The following is a 16779-nucleotide window of genomic DNA, read 5'->3' as shown; positions in this document are numbered from 1 at the left end:
CAAGGACAGGGCAATTATGATAAATGTAACCAAGGACAGGGTAATTATGATAACTGTAACCAAGGACAGGGTAATTATGATAGCTGTAACCAAGGACAGGGTAATTATGATAAATGTAACCAAGGACCGGGTAATTATGATAAATGTAACCAAGGACAGGGTAATTATGATAACTGTAACCAAGGACAGGGTAATTATGATAACTGTAACCAAGTACAGGGTAATTATGATAAATGTAACCAAGGACAGGGTAATTATGATATCTGTAACCAAGGACAGGGTAATTATGATAACTGTAACCAAGGACAGGGCAATTATGATAACTGTAACCAAGGACAGGGTAATTATGATAACTGTAACCAAGGACAGGGTAATTATGATAACTGTAACCAAGGACAGGGTAATTATGATAACTGTAACCAAGGACAGGGTAATTATGATAAATGTAACCAAGGACAGGGCAATTATGATAAATGCAACCAAGGACAGGGTAATTATGATAAATGTAACCAAGGACAGGGCAATTATGATAAATGCAACCAAGGACAGGGTAATTATGATAAATGTAACCAAGGACAGGGTAATTATAATAAATGTAACCAAGGACAGGGCAATTATGATAAATAATGATTTCAAGGCGTTGGGAAGAAGAGAGGGGAGTGATGATTGCGTGGGTTTCGCGACTAAGGACTATGGATGGGGATCTCTTCCACATGAAGAGGAACTGGGCACTTGAAGCTGCAAATAAGATGCAAGCGAAAGAAAATGGGATAATGATGAAATGAAAATGAGACGCGGGGAAGAAGAAAATGGAGAAAAGGTTTTCTTTCTTTCTTTTTTTTTCTTTTTCTTTTCATAAGAAAATGTCAGGACAGCAGTTGAGACCTAGGTAGCCGTGCCTACGAGGGAGGCAAGAACGACAAACATATGACCTTCCGTAGCTCGGTCCTTGACACGCAGTACCATCTGAAGAGGACCCTTAGGGCGTGAGTGACTCTCCACGAATCTTGTTTTACCTCTGGCCCCACCTTCCTTTCCCCTCAGCCCACCACCCCTCCCTCCCTCTCCCCTCTGCTCCCCCTTCATCCCTCCCTATCCTCCTCCTCCCCCCCCTCCCCCCTCACTGTGATAGGCCAAGGACATGATAGTCCTGTGGCACTTGACCTCAAACCCCCGACACTTCAGACTTAGAAATGAAGATGATTGAAGTCTTCTTGTCTTCTTCTTCTTCTTCTTCTTCTTCTTCTTCTTCTTCTTCTTCTTCTTGTCTTCTTCTTCTTTTCCTTCCTCTTCTTCTTCTTCTTCTTCTTCTTCTTCTTCTTCTTCTTCTTCTTCTTCTTCTTCCTTTCCTTCTTCTTCTTCTTCTTCTTCTTCTTCTTCTTCTTCTTCTTCTTCTTCTTCTTCCTTTCCTTCTTCTTCTTCTTCTTCTTCTTCTTCTTCTTCTTCTTCTCCTTTCCTTCTTCTTCTTCTTCTTCTTCTTCTTCTTCTTCTTCTTTATTATCAAGGACCGTCATGTCTCCTTATCTCTGGCTTTCTCGTGTACTCCATGTTGTCGTGTGCACAAACATTTTCCTTACGATGCTAAATACAAAATATCAAAACGGATTCAGGTGTTGCACAATGAATAGACCAAGTGACACAAAAAAAACTTTATGTGACAGCCAGATATCCACAGATGGGAAAACGAGAACGTGGCAGACGGAGGAAGAGAAGAGGAAGCCGTGAATCAGAACCGAAGTAAACTTCCAAAGGAGAAGAGATCATTGCGAAGACACACACATAGGTATAGAGAGGTGAGACGGGCTGGGTGGGAGAATTCAAGTCACCGAAGACAATAAGAGCTCTTAATTAGGAGGAACAGGTGGCGTAGTCTGCTGGGTGATGCTTAATTACCCGACCCGCTCCGGGAACACAAGACCCCGACCCCTGTCACCCACTAACTATATCCTCCAGTAGGGCTCTCGTCTCACCGGTTGTAGAAGCCGAGGTAGGTGGACCGGGCTGGGCCGGACGTAGATGGATGGTGGTGGTGTTGATGATGATGATGGTTATATAACAGAGCTCCGCCAGCCCCGTGTGTATATATATATATGTGTGTAGAAGCACCTGACACGGGCCCTTGTTTCTCTCTCTCTCTCTCTCTCTCTCTCTCTCTCTCTCTCTCTCTCTCTCTCTCTCTGACGTAGACGGGTTCTTGGTCGGACAGACGTTTCCCAGCGGCGGCAAATTAGGCCAGAGCGTCGTTGTTTACGATGCTCCGAGAGACTCTCCGGAGGTGAAGTGAAGGCCCGTTGTGGACTGGCCCGTGAGACGGTGTGTGTATCCTGTAGAGGAAGGCAGTTGGATGCAGGTTGAACGAAAAAGATGTACGTTGCGCGCGGTGTGTCGGCGGCGGTGGGGGGGACGAAGTGAGGTGAAACCCATCGCAGACAAGCAGACAGATGGTCGTAGCTCGTAGAGATAGTGTAGTAGCGAGGAAAGGATGTGTCGCAAGGACATGGACGCGAGCGTGCCAGAGTCAGTGTGAGGGGGGGAGAAAGCGATTGTGCGATATAGTTCTGGGAAGGTGATAATGTTACGTACTTAGGCTATAGTCAGACTTCAGATTCGATTCCAGGTATCATGGGCAAGGTAAAAAAGGGCTGGAATACAAAACTGCGAAAAGAGACAGACTTACAGACGAAAGCGGACTGAACGACGGATAGACGGACAAATAGACAGACAGTATACAAAAAAAAGACAGACAAACCAATGGTAGATAGAGAGATGCGTCCCGTTAGTACAAGATGTGAGGTGATTACTCCCAGAACTTGCCACAATACATCTCCCAGCTCACGACACCACGACATCACAGGGATCTCCCAGGTGGGAGTGACTTCAGTGACGTTGTGTTGTGGTGGTGCATGGCCCTAACGGTGTGATAATACGACACGCCCAATCCAGCGTGAGTGATATATGTGGGATACCTTGAAGCAGGTGATGCTTCAACTGAAGACAACGCGAAAGATACGCACCGTAGCAACGTCTTAATGAAGGGATATAGTCGTGTGAAAATACTTCCGTTTTTGACGTCAGAAGAACCAATCACCTCCTCAGTTCGTGATGTCTGCTGCGTTGGAGAACGAGGAAAACGCTGGTTTCGCCGTTGCCTAAAATTAAAGAGGCGGAAAGAAGCAGGTGAGCGAACCCTGGCACAGGAAGGTATGTACAAGGACGTGCTCGAAACACTTCAATGGGTCATCAAATAGTTGCTCAAGGATCTCTTTAAAGATGAAAAAAAAGGAAATACTTTGAATTGACAGCAAGTATTCATTGTTATTTTTCCTTGTAAACAAGCATAATGTTCATGTAATGATATTACACACACACTCGACTATGTGAGACACGATGGACGATGTGGTGTATCCTGGCTGTCGCCGATGGTAAAGTTGGAGGAACTACCCGTAGAAGATCTGGGCGAGCAAGCGCGAGGGACCCACTGTATTCCTGGGCAAGTTGATCTACTACAACGTGGGACTTTCTCTTCTGGTGAAAAAAACGTCTGGTCGAGATGGCCCAGCCCCTTGAAGCCTTTCGCCATGGTTTTCGCCTCTGTGTATACCCCTGGTCGAGAGGGAGATACGAGAGACTGTTCCTTCTTGCGAGGCTCAGGAAGAGGACCCGAAACCCATAAGGATGACATATGGTGCTTGATTAGCTCCTCGTTGTCCCCCAGAAGACAAGCAGAGCGCATCACCCTTTCGAGTTACAAAGAACCTGACGGAGGAGGTGTAGGCTGCAGAAGTTCGAGTGTCACAGTAGCTCGTGGGACCAGACTATGTCCGTGAGGATGTGATTCGCATCGAGGTCGGGAGCATAAATATTGGATGTTCCCTCCGTGGTGTAGGGGTTAGCCTCGCTGACCGTCAAGCATGCACGGGCCGCCAGGAGGTCGAACGGATGGGTTCGAATCCTGGTTGCGATAGTCGGTCCACAGTCAACCCAGCCGTTCACCCTGCCTTAAGGGGCTGGTCGATAAAATGGGTACCTGGCTTAGGCTTAGGGTATAGATATATATACATAGCGTTAATGAGTAGGTCTTGTTTAGGGCATAAGTGAATATGATGTTTATGATGAAGTTTATGTAATGGCATTACACCCATTAGACATGACTCGTGTGCTCCCTCACTCATCATCACCTTCCCCATTATGAAGACATGGTATCTATGTAATGACACTAGACTCACTCCCAAGTAATGAGACATGACCTGAGTATTGCAAAGATGATCATCGTAAACTTTCCTTCCCCCCTTTTCTCACGTCTTTCCAAACCATCCTACACACACACACACACTGCCCCAAACTCCTTCCTCTTCCCTAAGCCATACCTCCTCCCACAGCTTACATTTGGAATGGGATTGGATTCCTTTCATGGCTCCATGACGGATGTGGGTCACCGCTAGGGGACGAACCGTGAGGTGCGACCCAGACCAGAGCAGAGTTGGTGAGGGGAATGTCTCCTTATTGCAAGTATATGTCCAGCTGTTACCAACGTTTAGTTCATATTTTTCCTTTTTTTTTTTTGTATTATTTTCATCGAATTCTTACCTTATCTTCGTGGCCTGTGGTGAGTTGGTGTTGATTATTTGTGGAGAGAGAGAGAGAGAGAAGAGAGAGAGAGAGAGAGAGAGAGAGAGAGAGAGAGAGAGAGAGAGAGAGAGGAAATAAGAGAGGTGTGGAAAAAAAAGGAGGTCGTCCCTTCCTTTTCCTAGTTGTCAAGGGGTGGAGGAGGTCAGCCCTCTCCCCTCTTCTGAAAACTGTATACAGCAGTAAGAGAAATGGGTCCTTTTCCATGCATCATTAATATACCAGGGCTTGTATGTATATATGGGTGTGTGGATCTGTGAACTGTATTATTCTGACACTAGAATGCATCCTTTTACCTTCGTTCATACAACATGGTTTTCGAATACTGGGGCGTGGCTGTGGGACCACCTCCAGCCCAAGGTGTTCCTCCTTCCCCTCTGGTCTGGTCGGTAGAAGCGTACCTGGAATACCTTGTGTACCTGCTTTAGGGAATTCGTTGTAGATGAGGGCTGATGCTCCAAGCTGTAGGTATCATTGGGAAGTACGCCCCACTTGGGAGATGTCGTATCAGCTCGGTGGAGGAAGAGGCCCCAGTCTTGCACCTCGTGAGAACGTAAACTAATGGCATTAGGGCAGCGTCTGTGAGCAGTGGACCGTTTTTTTTTTTCTATAGGCAGATGTAGTGTATGAACTGGAACCGATGTGAATGGAAACATACAAGAAAGAGACCGTGGGTGTTTAAGCGCATTTCATAATTGAATTTTCAAGACTAAGTTGGACAAGAGGAGTGAAGGAGGGATGATACGGAACTTGTGCTGTTAATCTAAAGGTAATCATAATGGAGTGGATGGGATTGCCTTTAAATCTCTCAAGAAATGGAGTTACAGTGTTTTTTTTTTTGCAGATTATTCAGGGTTATCAGTGTAAGAATGGAGTTACGCCTGTATGGTGCTATTGTGCAAAAGTGCGAGAGGAAATGTTCGAATTACGGCATGTATACATCAGATTGAAGGATCAGATTGTGTGATAGGCTGCAGGTGAAGATGGGTCTATATCAGTGGCGTGTGAGGTCACCGTGGGTGTTTAATCCGTTAACGGTTGGGTGGTGAGGAAGGTAAATGCGAGGCTTTTAGAGCAAGTAGAGGTTTTGCTGTCTGTTGGAGGTGGAGGGGAACTGGGAGGCGAGTTTGGTAAAGTCTGCAGGTGACAAAGGCCCTAGAGGGAGGTAGATTCAGGTGTGAATCTGCAGAAGCTGGTGTCCGTGTATGGGAGAGTATGTAAGACGAGGAAAGCGAGATTTGCTGTGAATAAAAGTAAGGGAATGAGGTTTAGTAAGAGGGAAAACAGCTCGGTTTGTGTGTGGGTGTGAATGGAAAGAACCTGGATGTAGTGGAGTGTTTCTGTTATCTGAAGTGACCCATATGGTGGGTGAGGGGACGAAGGGTGTGCTGAAACGGCCTTGGCACTTGGAGAAGAGAAACTGAACAAAGCGATATATGTGTTAGACGAGGAAGGAACAAACAGGGGGAGACCGAGAACGAGGTGGAAAGATGGATCAAAAGATTCCTTGCATTGTCGAGACCTGAACATGAAGGAGGGTGTGAGGCGTGCACGGGATAGGGGCAGTTGAAACGATGTAGCGCACAAGGGGCGATGTGCTGTCAGCATGATGTACCAGGGCATAAGAATCGATCAGGGGAGACCTAGGAGACGTCTGTGGCACTTGCCTATGAATATAGGGAGACTTAGTTTTGGGGCTTTACATATGACGGATAAAAAGTGTAGGTGAGCAGATGAGTGCCATATATTGGTCTGTTCCTGGCGCTACCTTGCTAATGCAGAAATACCGAACAAGTTATATATATATATATATATATATATATATATATATATATATATATATATATATATATATATATATATATATATCAACTATATACTCAAGGACTAGTGAGGTTAGCGTTGTGGTAAACATCATTAATCATAGACCGTTGCCCAGGGCAAGGACGCCTACCCCTTTGCCTCTTGCTGGTCAGATGTTCACTTGACTAAGGTAATCCATCATCATGAGTCAGACGCGAACAACAGTCAGTCATTATCTATACAACAGTCTGCCATTATCTATAACTGAGCTCCTCAATTGGATTGTGAAATATTGTTGATGGGAGTAAGACGAATAGTCGTTGAAAATTACCCACCACGAAAATTCATGGAAGTGGTTGGAGTATCACGAGCTGTTAGCCCATAACAAGACTCATTATACGTAAAACCTGAAATAGAAGATGTGAAATTTCCTACTGGCATTAACGTCTGAGAGAGTGAAAAAAGGACTTGATAGAAATGATGTTATTTTACGATCCCACTCTTAACGCGTCCTTTGAGAGGTAATCACCAGTCGTACAAGGGAAGCCACAGTCGTTGAGTGGTTGAGACGTGTTGTTTCAGCCTCGCAAAGGTGAAGCGATTCGAAGGCATTGTGGTCAGTCTGGTGGAGGGAGGCGGACACAACACACGACAGTTGCTCCGTGTGAGTGGTTGACCCTCGGGTGGAGTGTTCAGAAACTGACCGAGAGTGACAAGTGACCTGAGAAGGTAATATATATGTGACCGCCGATACGTTGTATGGATGCGCGTGAGTTGATTTACACGCATAGTTCGTGCGGCTGTTCGATAAGTGCTCAAAATTCGGTGTTTCGAAGCGCGCGTGAGTTGCTGCGCACGTATGGACCATTGGATTTCAAAAGATCCTTTGTTTCGAAACGCGGGAGTTGCCCAGCGTACACGGTCTGTTGAATTTTCCCGAGCGATCAAAAGATTCGACGTTTCGAGACGCGTGAGTTACTGCGCGCGCACGCACAGTCCGTTGGATTTCCCAAAGTGTTCAAAGATTCGACGTTTCGAAGCGCGTGAGCCGCGTCTCGGATCATCCATCTTAACGACGCCTGAGAGAGGCGTTGTGGCAGGGTCTCGCGCAACATGATCACGGTAAGATATCTCGTTACTCCAAATTGTCTTTGTTAATATGTCTTTTGAAATGTTGTTCGTCTTATACCTTAATTTTCCAATGACCACGATATGGCGACCATATAGGGATAAATAGTCGTATGTTTAACGATGTATTTGTAATTGTTGGTTCTGTATGGGTAGGGATTTGAACACTCGTACGTGTGTGTGTGTGTGCGCGCGCCACATACTGCAGTCATTGCGCAGAGTTTCAGAACGGGTTGAAATTTGATCGCAAGTGACCAGTCGAAGTTAATTCTGTCTACCAGAGAACGTGTCGGAAGTAATTCCTTCTTTTGAAGAAGATGTAATCAGTTTGTATCACTAGATGTTGCTGGAATGTGGCTCCAGGACCGCGTCCTCCTCCTTCATAGGGGAACATGATGTAAAAATTGACGCTACCCTGCAAGAGGGGAAACTACTGCTTGGTCGTGTTCTGCTCTCGGGTGGGGGGGCGTTCATTATAACTGCATTTTCTTTCACTCTCCGTTTTCTTTTTTCTCAAAAAGGAGAAGGGTAAGGGGGAAAACTTAATGAAAAGGAGGAGTATATGAGGGAGGGAAGTATATGGGAAAGAGAAGTGTAGAGTTGATGATTGGGTGATGTGATTAGTAATAGGGGAGTGAGATAGATTTTGATATGGAAGTATTTGGACAAGATTTGTCTACATGACGGTTTGTGTCATGGCGTAAGGTCGTATATTGCATAACGAGAGTTGGATATCATCCTAAGATTACACACACACACACACACACACACACACACACACACACACACACACAGTGGACGAGACGAAGTATTATAAGCCTTGTTGTCATGTAGCAAGTGTTACCAGTGGACGGTACGAATCTTTTTAAGCCTCGCTTTGTTAAGTCAGGTAGTAAGTGTTACCAATGTGCAATACGAGTCATTATAAGCCTCGCTGTGTAACGTCAGGTAGCAAGTGTTACCAATGTGCAATACGAGTCATTATAAGCCTCGCTGTGTAACGTCAGGTAGTAAGTGTTACCAATGTGCAATACGAGTCGTTATAAGCCTCGCTGTGTAACGTCAGGTAGTAAGTGTTACCAATGTGCAGTACGAGTCATTATAAGCCTCGCTGTGTAACGTCAGGTAGCAAGTGTTACCAGTGTACGTGAGTCATTATAAGCCTCGCTGTGTTAGGTCAGGTAGTTACTGTTACCAGTGTACGTGAGTCATTATAAGCCTCGCTGTGTTAGGTCAGGTAGTTAGTGTTGCCAGTGTACATGAGTCATTATAAGCCTCGCTGTATAAGGTCGAAGTACCATTTATTACTAGCGTGTGAGGCGAGTCATCATAAGCCTCACTGTATAAGGTCAGGTAGGAAGCATTACCAGAGTGTGTGAGAGTCATTGTAAGCCTTATTGTGTAAGGTCAGATAGCAAGAGTTACCATTATGGAAGTCATAAGAAGCCTCGTTAAATCAGGTAGTAAGTGTTACCAGTGTGTGACACGAGTCATTATAAGCCTTGCTAGGTAAGGTCGGGTAACGAATGTAACCAGTACATGGTGAGGCATTATATATCTAGCATTATATATCTAGCAGTATAAGGGTCAAGTTGCAAGTGTTCCTGGTGTGCGAAACCTTCATTATAAGCCTCGATGTTTAAGGTCACACACCAATAATGTACGAAGGAGTCATAATAAGCCTCGCTATGTAAGGTCAGGTAGCTAATATTAGCAGTGCGCTACATGGGTTATTATAAGCCTCACTGCGTGAGATCAAGCAGCAAATGTTACCAGTTTGCAAGACGAGTCATTACTATAAGCCTCGCTCTGTGAGACTAGGTAGCAAGACTTTCCACTATACCATTGAGTCATTTTAAGACTCGCTGTGTAAGCTCAGGGATCAGGTGTTATCAGTTTACGAGAAATTCACCATAAGCCTCGCTGCTTAAGGTCGGGTAGCAGGTGTTTCTACTGTGCCATGGTTTCATCATAAGCCTCACCGTATAAGGCCAGGTAGCAAGTCTTCCCAAAGCACCACAGAGTCATTATAAGCCTCGCTGTGTGATCTGTCATCACCTGATACCCTCCCAGAGGGAGATAAGACTGGACCTTTTACTCCCACGACTGGCGTGAGAGAGAGAGAGAGAGAGAGAGAGAGAGAGAGAGAGAGAGAGAGAGAAGGTATTATATGAAGGTCCTGAAAGGATCTTGGGAAGGATTATGGCCAGTAGGGGGTTGAGGATGAAATGAGGGGGTTTAGATGCTGTGTACAAAAGTAGACGGAAGTGGAGGATAGGAAATCCATGGAGTTGAAGTGGAGGGCAGAGCCATGGGAAGGAAGTGGAGGGTAGGAAGGCCGTAGGAGGGAGTGAAGGAGGGCAGATGTAAGGAGGTTACAGTTAGCGTGTGTGGCAGGCTACGCGACCCTCCCTCACCAGGTAGGTCAGGCCGATGGTAGCAAAATGTCCATCATTTCACACTCAGAGGTCAACAGAGTTGCGGTGTGAGAGGGGAGAGGCGAGGAGGGTAAGAATGTGTATGAGAGGTCCAGAAGTTGGAGGTGAGTGAGGAAGGAAGAGAGGCAAGGGGTGAGTGTGTGTGTGTGAGAGAGGTCCACAAGGAGGAGGTTGAGTGAGGAAGGAGGAGAGGCGGGGGATGAGTGTGTGTGTGTGAGAGGCCCAGAGGTTGGAGGTGAGTGAGGGAGGGAGAGAGGCAAGGGGTGAGTGTGTGTGTGAGAGGTCCACAAGAAGGAAGTGAGTGAGGAAGGAAGAGAGTTGGAGGGATGAGAGTGTGTGTGTATGAGAGGTCCAGAGTGACCGTGTTACCACAAGGAGGAAGACGAAGACGCTACGATGGTGGGAGTTCCCCCCACTCGTTGGTCCACTCAGGTCGTCCAAGGTTCTTATAGGTATTACGGAAGGTGGACGGTGGTGTTAATGTATAAAGGGAGGATTATATGTCACATGAAGGGAGATGAAGGGAGAAGGAAGCATTGGAAAGGGAGGTATAGAGGCTCCGAAGTGGGAGGATGGTAATAGATATGGTAAGATGAATATTGATTAGGATTTTATGGACATTCTCTCTCTCTCACTCGATCTTTGTAAGGGAATGGGACGAAGGTTCGAGCACTGTGTTCGAAGCACTCGAGGATCCAGTGGTGGATATGTGAACCCCCGCTTAAGTGACTCGGAACCCCCGCCTGCACGACTCGTCTGGTTTATACTGCTCAGCCCGCCGTCACCACGCTTGTAGAGCTCGAGGAACTGTCTTGGGTGAAGGGACATCTGGGGGGACTTCGAAGGAACACGATATACGAAGGCAGGAAGAGGATCAAGTAAAAGCGGGGAAGGATGAGAGGGAATAAGAGAGCAAAGGCTTACAGGAGGAAAATCCTGGGTCAATGAGAGAGAGAGAGAGAGAGAGAGAGAGAGAGAGAGAGAGAGAGAGAGGAGTGGGGAGGGAGGTTGCTGGACACACTCGTCGTGAATATTCGGGAGGATGTTTGCCTCACCACCCACTCGCTCGCCTACCACTCCTGTTGACCTTGTCTGCTTCTGTGTTGGATTTTAGTCTTCTTTCTTCTTCTTCTTCTTCTTCTTCTTCTTCTTCTTCTTCTTTCTTCTTCTTCTTCTTCTTCTTCTTCTTCTCCGTTGTTGGTCTTGATCACTCCATGGAAACGGTGTTTCGAATATAAAGATTGTGCTAATGGAAAAAAATTACAGGAACAGGTACAGTAACCTACATACTGTATTTTCCTTTTTCGTACTTGTTTGCTGTTGCTTAAGTTAGCGAGGTAGCGCCAGAAAACACACGAAGAGTAGGTCTCATTCGCTCACATCCTTTCATAATCTGTCGTGTGTAATGCCCCGAATTCATAGTTTCTTATCCACATCCAGGACCTACAGACCTTACCATGGTTTACCCTGGATGCTTCACATGCCCTGGTTTAGACATTCAACAGCACGTCGCCCGTGTATACCACATGGCCCTAGATCGCTCTATCCCATGCACGCCTCTCACCCTCTTGCATATTCAGGCCCCGAGCTCTCAGAATCTTATTCACTCCATCCATTCGTCTCCAATTTGGCCTTCCCCTTCTCCTTGTCCCCTCCTCTTCTGCCACATCTATCCTCGTTGTCAACTTATCCTCGCTCATTCTCTCTGTAGTAACTCTAGGACCCTTCCAAGAAAGGGGCCTTGGAACAATTACACATAAGACGAATGAAAGTTGTGGAGACTGAATCGATAAGCATAGGGAACAAATTGAATGATTTTTTCCCCTCCTCCCATCGCGCCAATCACGTCAGTTCTTGTTGGCACACACGGTAATGAGAAGGCGCTCCGTGGACCAGGTTAAGGAGACATTGTTCACACTGACGATGTTTTAAGTTTCTTGCTCGTCGCGACCCGGGATGTCAGGCATTCTCTGGAGTTCACCAGCTCTCGTGACACTGAGGGATTTACGTATTTACGACACTCAGTAGGACGGAAGGAAACAAAAGACAAGAGTTATGCGTCGGGATGTCGTATATTCCCTCGTCTTTTTGATCATATTTCTAAAAAGAAATGTGATTATCAGAAATTTTATCTTTTTTTTGGGGGGGACGACGTTAAATTGACCTGGTTGTCGAAATGACCTGAACAGGTTTGGGAAGGTTGCATATAAGAATACTATCACGATTACCAGTGTGCTGAGCTGGGAGGGAGACACTTTCACTCTAAATATATCGAAGAAAGAGACGTTTTTATCCATTTTTCATTTGTTCATCTTTCATTGTCAGTTTCTCTTTCAAATAGAAGGGTTATTAAGAATGAAAGTGCGAAGCGCAATACAGTACTTTTTGATGAACGTTTGTTATTCTGTATCTTTACGTACCAGTGGTGTTCTTTCGCGGCAGGATCTGTGAGGCAAGAAGCAAGGAAAAGACGAGCCCTGGGCCTGGACAGTGGCGATCAAAGGAGAGGAACCTGTTCCCTCTTGTCCGACCTGACCCGCTGAAATGATGTGTAGCAGGAGAGAAGGAAAAAAAAGGAAAGCAGGCTTTTACCTACGTCGTTTTCTTCGATCAGAATAATACCAACTTAGAGAAAATACAAACGTGAAGTATCGTACGATTCTCAGAATATGAAGTATTGTGGAGAATACTCTCACCCTACACCTGGAAGCTATTGTGAGTTATATGAGTGAAGTGATTACTGGCGGAAAACCCCTTAGCCATTTCGGTCCGCTGGACATGATTCTAAGACACACATGTGAACCCGGAGATGCAAACAAAAGGGTGATATCTTAGTGTAAACAAAGGAGAATATCGATACGGTTTTTAGTCTTCAATGTGGCTATTGTTATGTGTTTGTATATTCTTGGAATTGCCACTCGTTTGCATCAGCGGGGAAATTTGCATTCTTGTTCCATTACATTTCCATTCCAACAAATGGGTTCTGGAAATACCCGAAGCTTTTTCGTTAAGGAGAGAGATTGATAGAAGTGTGGATATTCCTGCGTCAGTGATGCTCGCTTGTATGATTCAATTATTCTTCCTCGCTTCGAAATTTCACCTGTAATCACACACACACACACACACACACACACACACACACACACACACACACACACACACACACACACTAGTGGTAACACGCTATATATATATATATATATATATATATATATATATATATATATATATATATATATATATATATATATATCCCTGGGGATAGGGGAGACAGAATACTTCCCACGTATTCCCTGCGTGTCGTAGAAAGCGACTAAAAGGGAAGGGAGCGGGGGGCTGGAAATCCTCCCCTCTCTTTTTTTTTTTTTTAATTTTCCAAAAGAGGGAACAGAGAAGGGGGCCAGGTGAGGGTATTCCCTCAGAAGCCCAGTCCTCTGTTCTTAACGCTACCTTGCTAACGCGGGAAATGGCGAATAGTTTGAAAGAAAGAAAGAAAAATATATATGTATATATATATGTATGTGTGTGTGTGTGTGGCTGAATGGGAAAGAGGTAGAATGCTTATGGGAATGTTTTGGAGTAAGGTCTCGGGTCAGACAGCAGAAGGAGGAGGAGGAGGAGGAGGTGGCACTTGGGCAGAGCTGTGTTCAGGAGCGTGAAGAAGCCATTCCAAGATGAACGTGGGCTGGAAATGAAAGTAGATGACGAGTGGTGGGTGATTGTCGGTGCTCATGCACCGGCCTCGGTTTCGGCCCAGTGACATCACGTCGCCCCCTGTATGGCTGCTTTATAGGGAGGGGCTGAGCGAGTGCTTCAGTAATCTTGATGTAAGAGATCATATCATGGTGCTGGGGATGTGAATGCAAGAGTGGTTAATGCGGCAGTTGAGGCTGTGATTACGGGGCGTGGGGTGCCCGCTGTAAAGGAAAACGGGGAACATCGTGTTCGAGTTGTGTGGCTGGGAATCCTTGGGTTAGAAGATAGTGTGTATATGTCAGTATATGTAGATAAGTGGCGATGGAGGTCAAGAGACATTACTGGATTATACGCTAAGTGGCATGCGAAAAAAGGAGAGGTTGTTGGATGAGAATGTGTTGAAAGGGGCAGCATAAGGGGTGTCCAATCATTTCTTAGCGCAGGCATGTATGCAGAGATACCAAGAGAAATTGAGTGAACAATGGTATGCGGTGACAGAAAAAAAAAAGAAAGAGAATGTGAGATAGAAGGATGGTATTAATGAAAGCGTTGCTTATATATGCGCGGATGAATTGTGTGATACACGGAACGTGAGAGATGACTGAGTGGGAAAGAGTAGTGAGTGGTGGGATGAGGAAGCTGAATTTTTGCTAATGGATAAAAGGGAGGTGTATCGACGGCATCTGCAGGAAATGGATGCGAGTGATTGGCGAGTGGACTAGAGAATGCGGCAAGTCAAGAGAACGGTACAGGAGTAGAAAGAGAGAGCGAACGAGATTTGGACTAAGCGAATATCGATGTCCTGTAGGGAGAACGAGGAATGTTTAGAAACTGAGAGCAAATGAGAGCAACAGGAAGAGGTGGGAAAATGCTAACAGGCAAAGAAGAGGTTAAAAAAAGATGAACATTTCAGAAGACTGTTGAATGTATGAGATGATACGTGACAGATGTAGTGTGTCTGACATGAGTGGTTGGCAGAGTCTTAACGAACGGGCATACGAGGTCTTGTAAATTATTGAATTGATGTATGAACTGTATGAGAGATGGATGGTTTATGTATATGTTGATGGCGGGTGGAGTTAACGTCACTTGTGTGTGTTATGTAATACCTAATTAAGTTGAAGTTTTGTTGAGTGGGAGCGGCCGACCTTTCATGATTATATGAGGGTGTAGACTGGATTCGTGTCTGTCAGGAGTGACGGTGGATTGCTGTGGGGATAAAGACAATGGGTTTTGAGCAAGCCAGTGTTCTGATTTGGCGCTGCATTGTCGGTGTTGCTTGTGTGGTGTTCGGGTGTTGTGGTGTTACTGTGGTCGTTTGTGTATAAGAGGACTTTCACTCCTTAGTTTACGAGGGGGATTTAGGGTTGTCGTGTCAGAAGCGATTGTGAATGAATGGAGAAAGAACAGCACCCTGGGGGACTCCACTGTGTATTAAAAATACACGAATAAGCCCAGCTTGTCGGCCAGCAATGACGTTGGTCGTTTTTTCATGGAGAGTGATGTCTAGAATTTTTTCTGGAGGGGAAAACATCTCGGGGAACAGTGTCAAATGCTTTGCTGATGTCCTTCGTCCCCAATACTGAGCGAGAGGGTGTTTGCAGCCGGCTGAGGCTCTCCAGGATGTGTTGTTTGAGGTGTTGTTTGCCTTGTGGTTCTGTAATGATTGGGTCTTAAGCCTTGCTGTGCTGGTGAGAAGGTGGTAGTTCTCTTGATTCTACTCCAGACGAGATTTTTGTGGAGTTTGGTTATTCAGTCTCTGAACCTTTCCTTATAGTAAGCCTACATATACATCGCCATTAAGCAGGACTAGCGCGTAGCGCTTACAGCAGGAAGATTTATTATAGTTAAGAACAGAGAGTCATGGAGATACATGCTGCCAACCCTGTGAGGCAGAAAAGACAGTAATCTGGGGGCCAGGGTGGGGAAATTTGACAGCCACCGTTGTACTGGCTCACAGTGGTGAGCGCGAATGATCAAAACACATGGAAGAAATGAACATCTTCTCGTAGTTGTAGTGATTATTATTGGAGACCAGCTCATACCAGTGGCTCCCAGTGATGCATAAGGAATCATCTGCGAACTTGAACAGTGTTATCTGTTGTGGAGACACCACGCAAGGCAAGGACCTTGAGAACGTATTGTATCGTCCAGCGTCCTGGGGTAAAAAACAAGAACCAGAACTTTACTCGCACCTTCTCATAGCAATATTAAATTCATGAATATTGATGAATATCCCAATATTAATCCACGTAAAAACGATCGTAGGACACAATATCTATTCGAGCATTAATATGATATTCATCACCGCCTGTATCTGTGATGTCAGAGCTTGATAGCTTCACAGGCCATGGGCCATCAACACGCTGTTGACAGACGACCAACGTGGAAATGATATGTACACAATGATCATATGGAAAATTTTGTGGCGGGTCTGAGTGCATATATTACTAGCATGGGGCCGGGTGTGTGTGAATATTATGGTGGGTCTGAGTGCACGTATTATTGACATGGGGCCGGGTGTGTGTGAATATTATGGTGGGTCTGAGTGCACGTATTATTGACATGGGGCCGGGTGTGTGTGAATTCAAAATCGTTGACGCGCACGCACAAAAAATGAAAAAACAAAAACAAAAGTGCTAGGTCTTAATTGTATTTTTAGATATTAGTTAAATGCATTATAACTTTGGACAGCTATGAGGACATATGAGAGGTCTTCTCTCCCCTTAATGAGAGGGTGTATACTTAAGCTTCGTGCTGGATGATGAACGTATGATGAAAACTTAGCTGCACCATGTAATTTCTTCCAGTGGCTAGATGGCAATAGACACATTTACATATGAATTAATTGGACATGGATGTATCTCTGAACAGCGTTTGACCTTTGACCTTATGATATTGAAGTCTTGCTAGAATAAAAAAAAAATTATGATAAGTAATCATGGAAACAATGAGGACAGTTATAATGAAAGTAATGAAATAATGATGATTATGTTTACAATGTGATTACGATATTGAAATTGGGGGGTAATGTTGGTGTTGATGATTGATGAGATATTATATAATTGATGATAATAATGATTATCAC

The 16779-nt window shown here is 45.1% G+C and overlaps 1 protein-coding gene across 3 annotated transcripts in view; it reads left to right on the top strand.

Annotated features, from left to right (window-relative positions):
• The window catches only part of Vps16B (Vacuolar protein sorting 16B), a 512904-nt gene that overhangs the window by 284645 nt on the left and 211480 nt on the right, over positions 1–16779 (top strand). For 2 of the 3 annotated variants that reach the window (XM_071674703.1, XM_071674701.1), the window contains exon 1: positions 7070–7551. The exons of the other annotated variant lie outside the window; for it this stretch is intronic. The gene's annotated coding sequence lies outside the window, so the exon portion shown is untranslated. Of the gene's footprint in view, positions 1–7069; positions 7552–16779 lie in introns of those variants that run through there. 3 annotated transcript variants of the gene reach the window in all.

Source organism: Panulirus ornatus, chromosome 20, assembly GCF_036320965.1.
Source record: "Panulirus ornatus isolate Po-2019 chromosome 20, ASM3632096v1, whole genome shotgun sequence".
NCBI lineage: Eukaryota > Metazoa > Arthropoda > Malacostraca > Decapoda > Palinuridae > Panulirus > Panulirus ornatus.
This window is presented reverse-complemented; position numbering and strand designations above follow the sequence as displayed.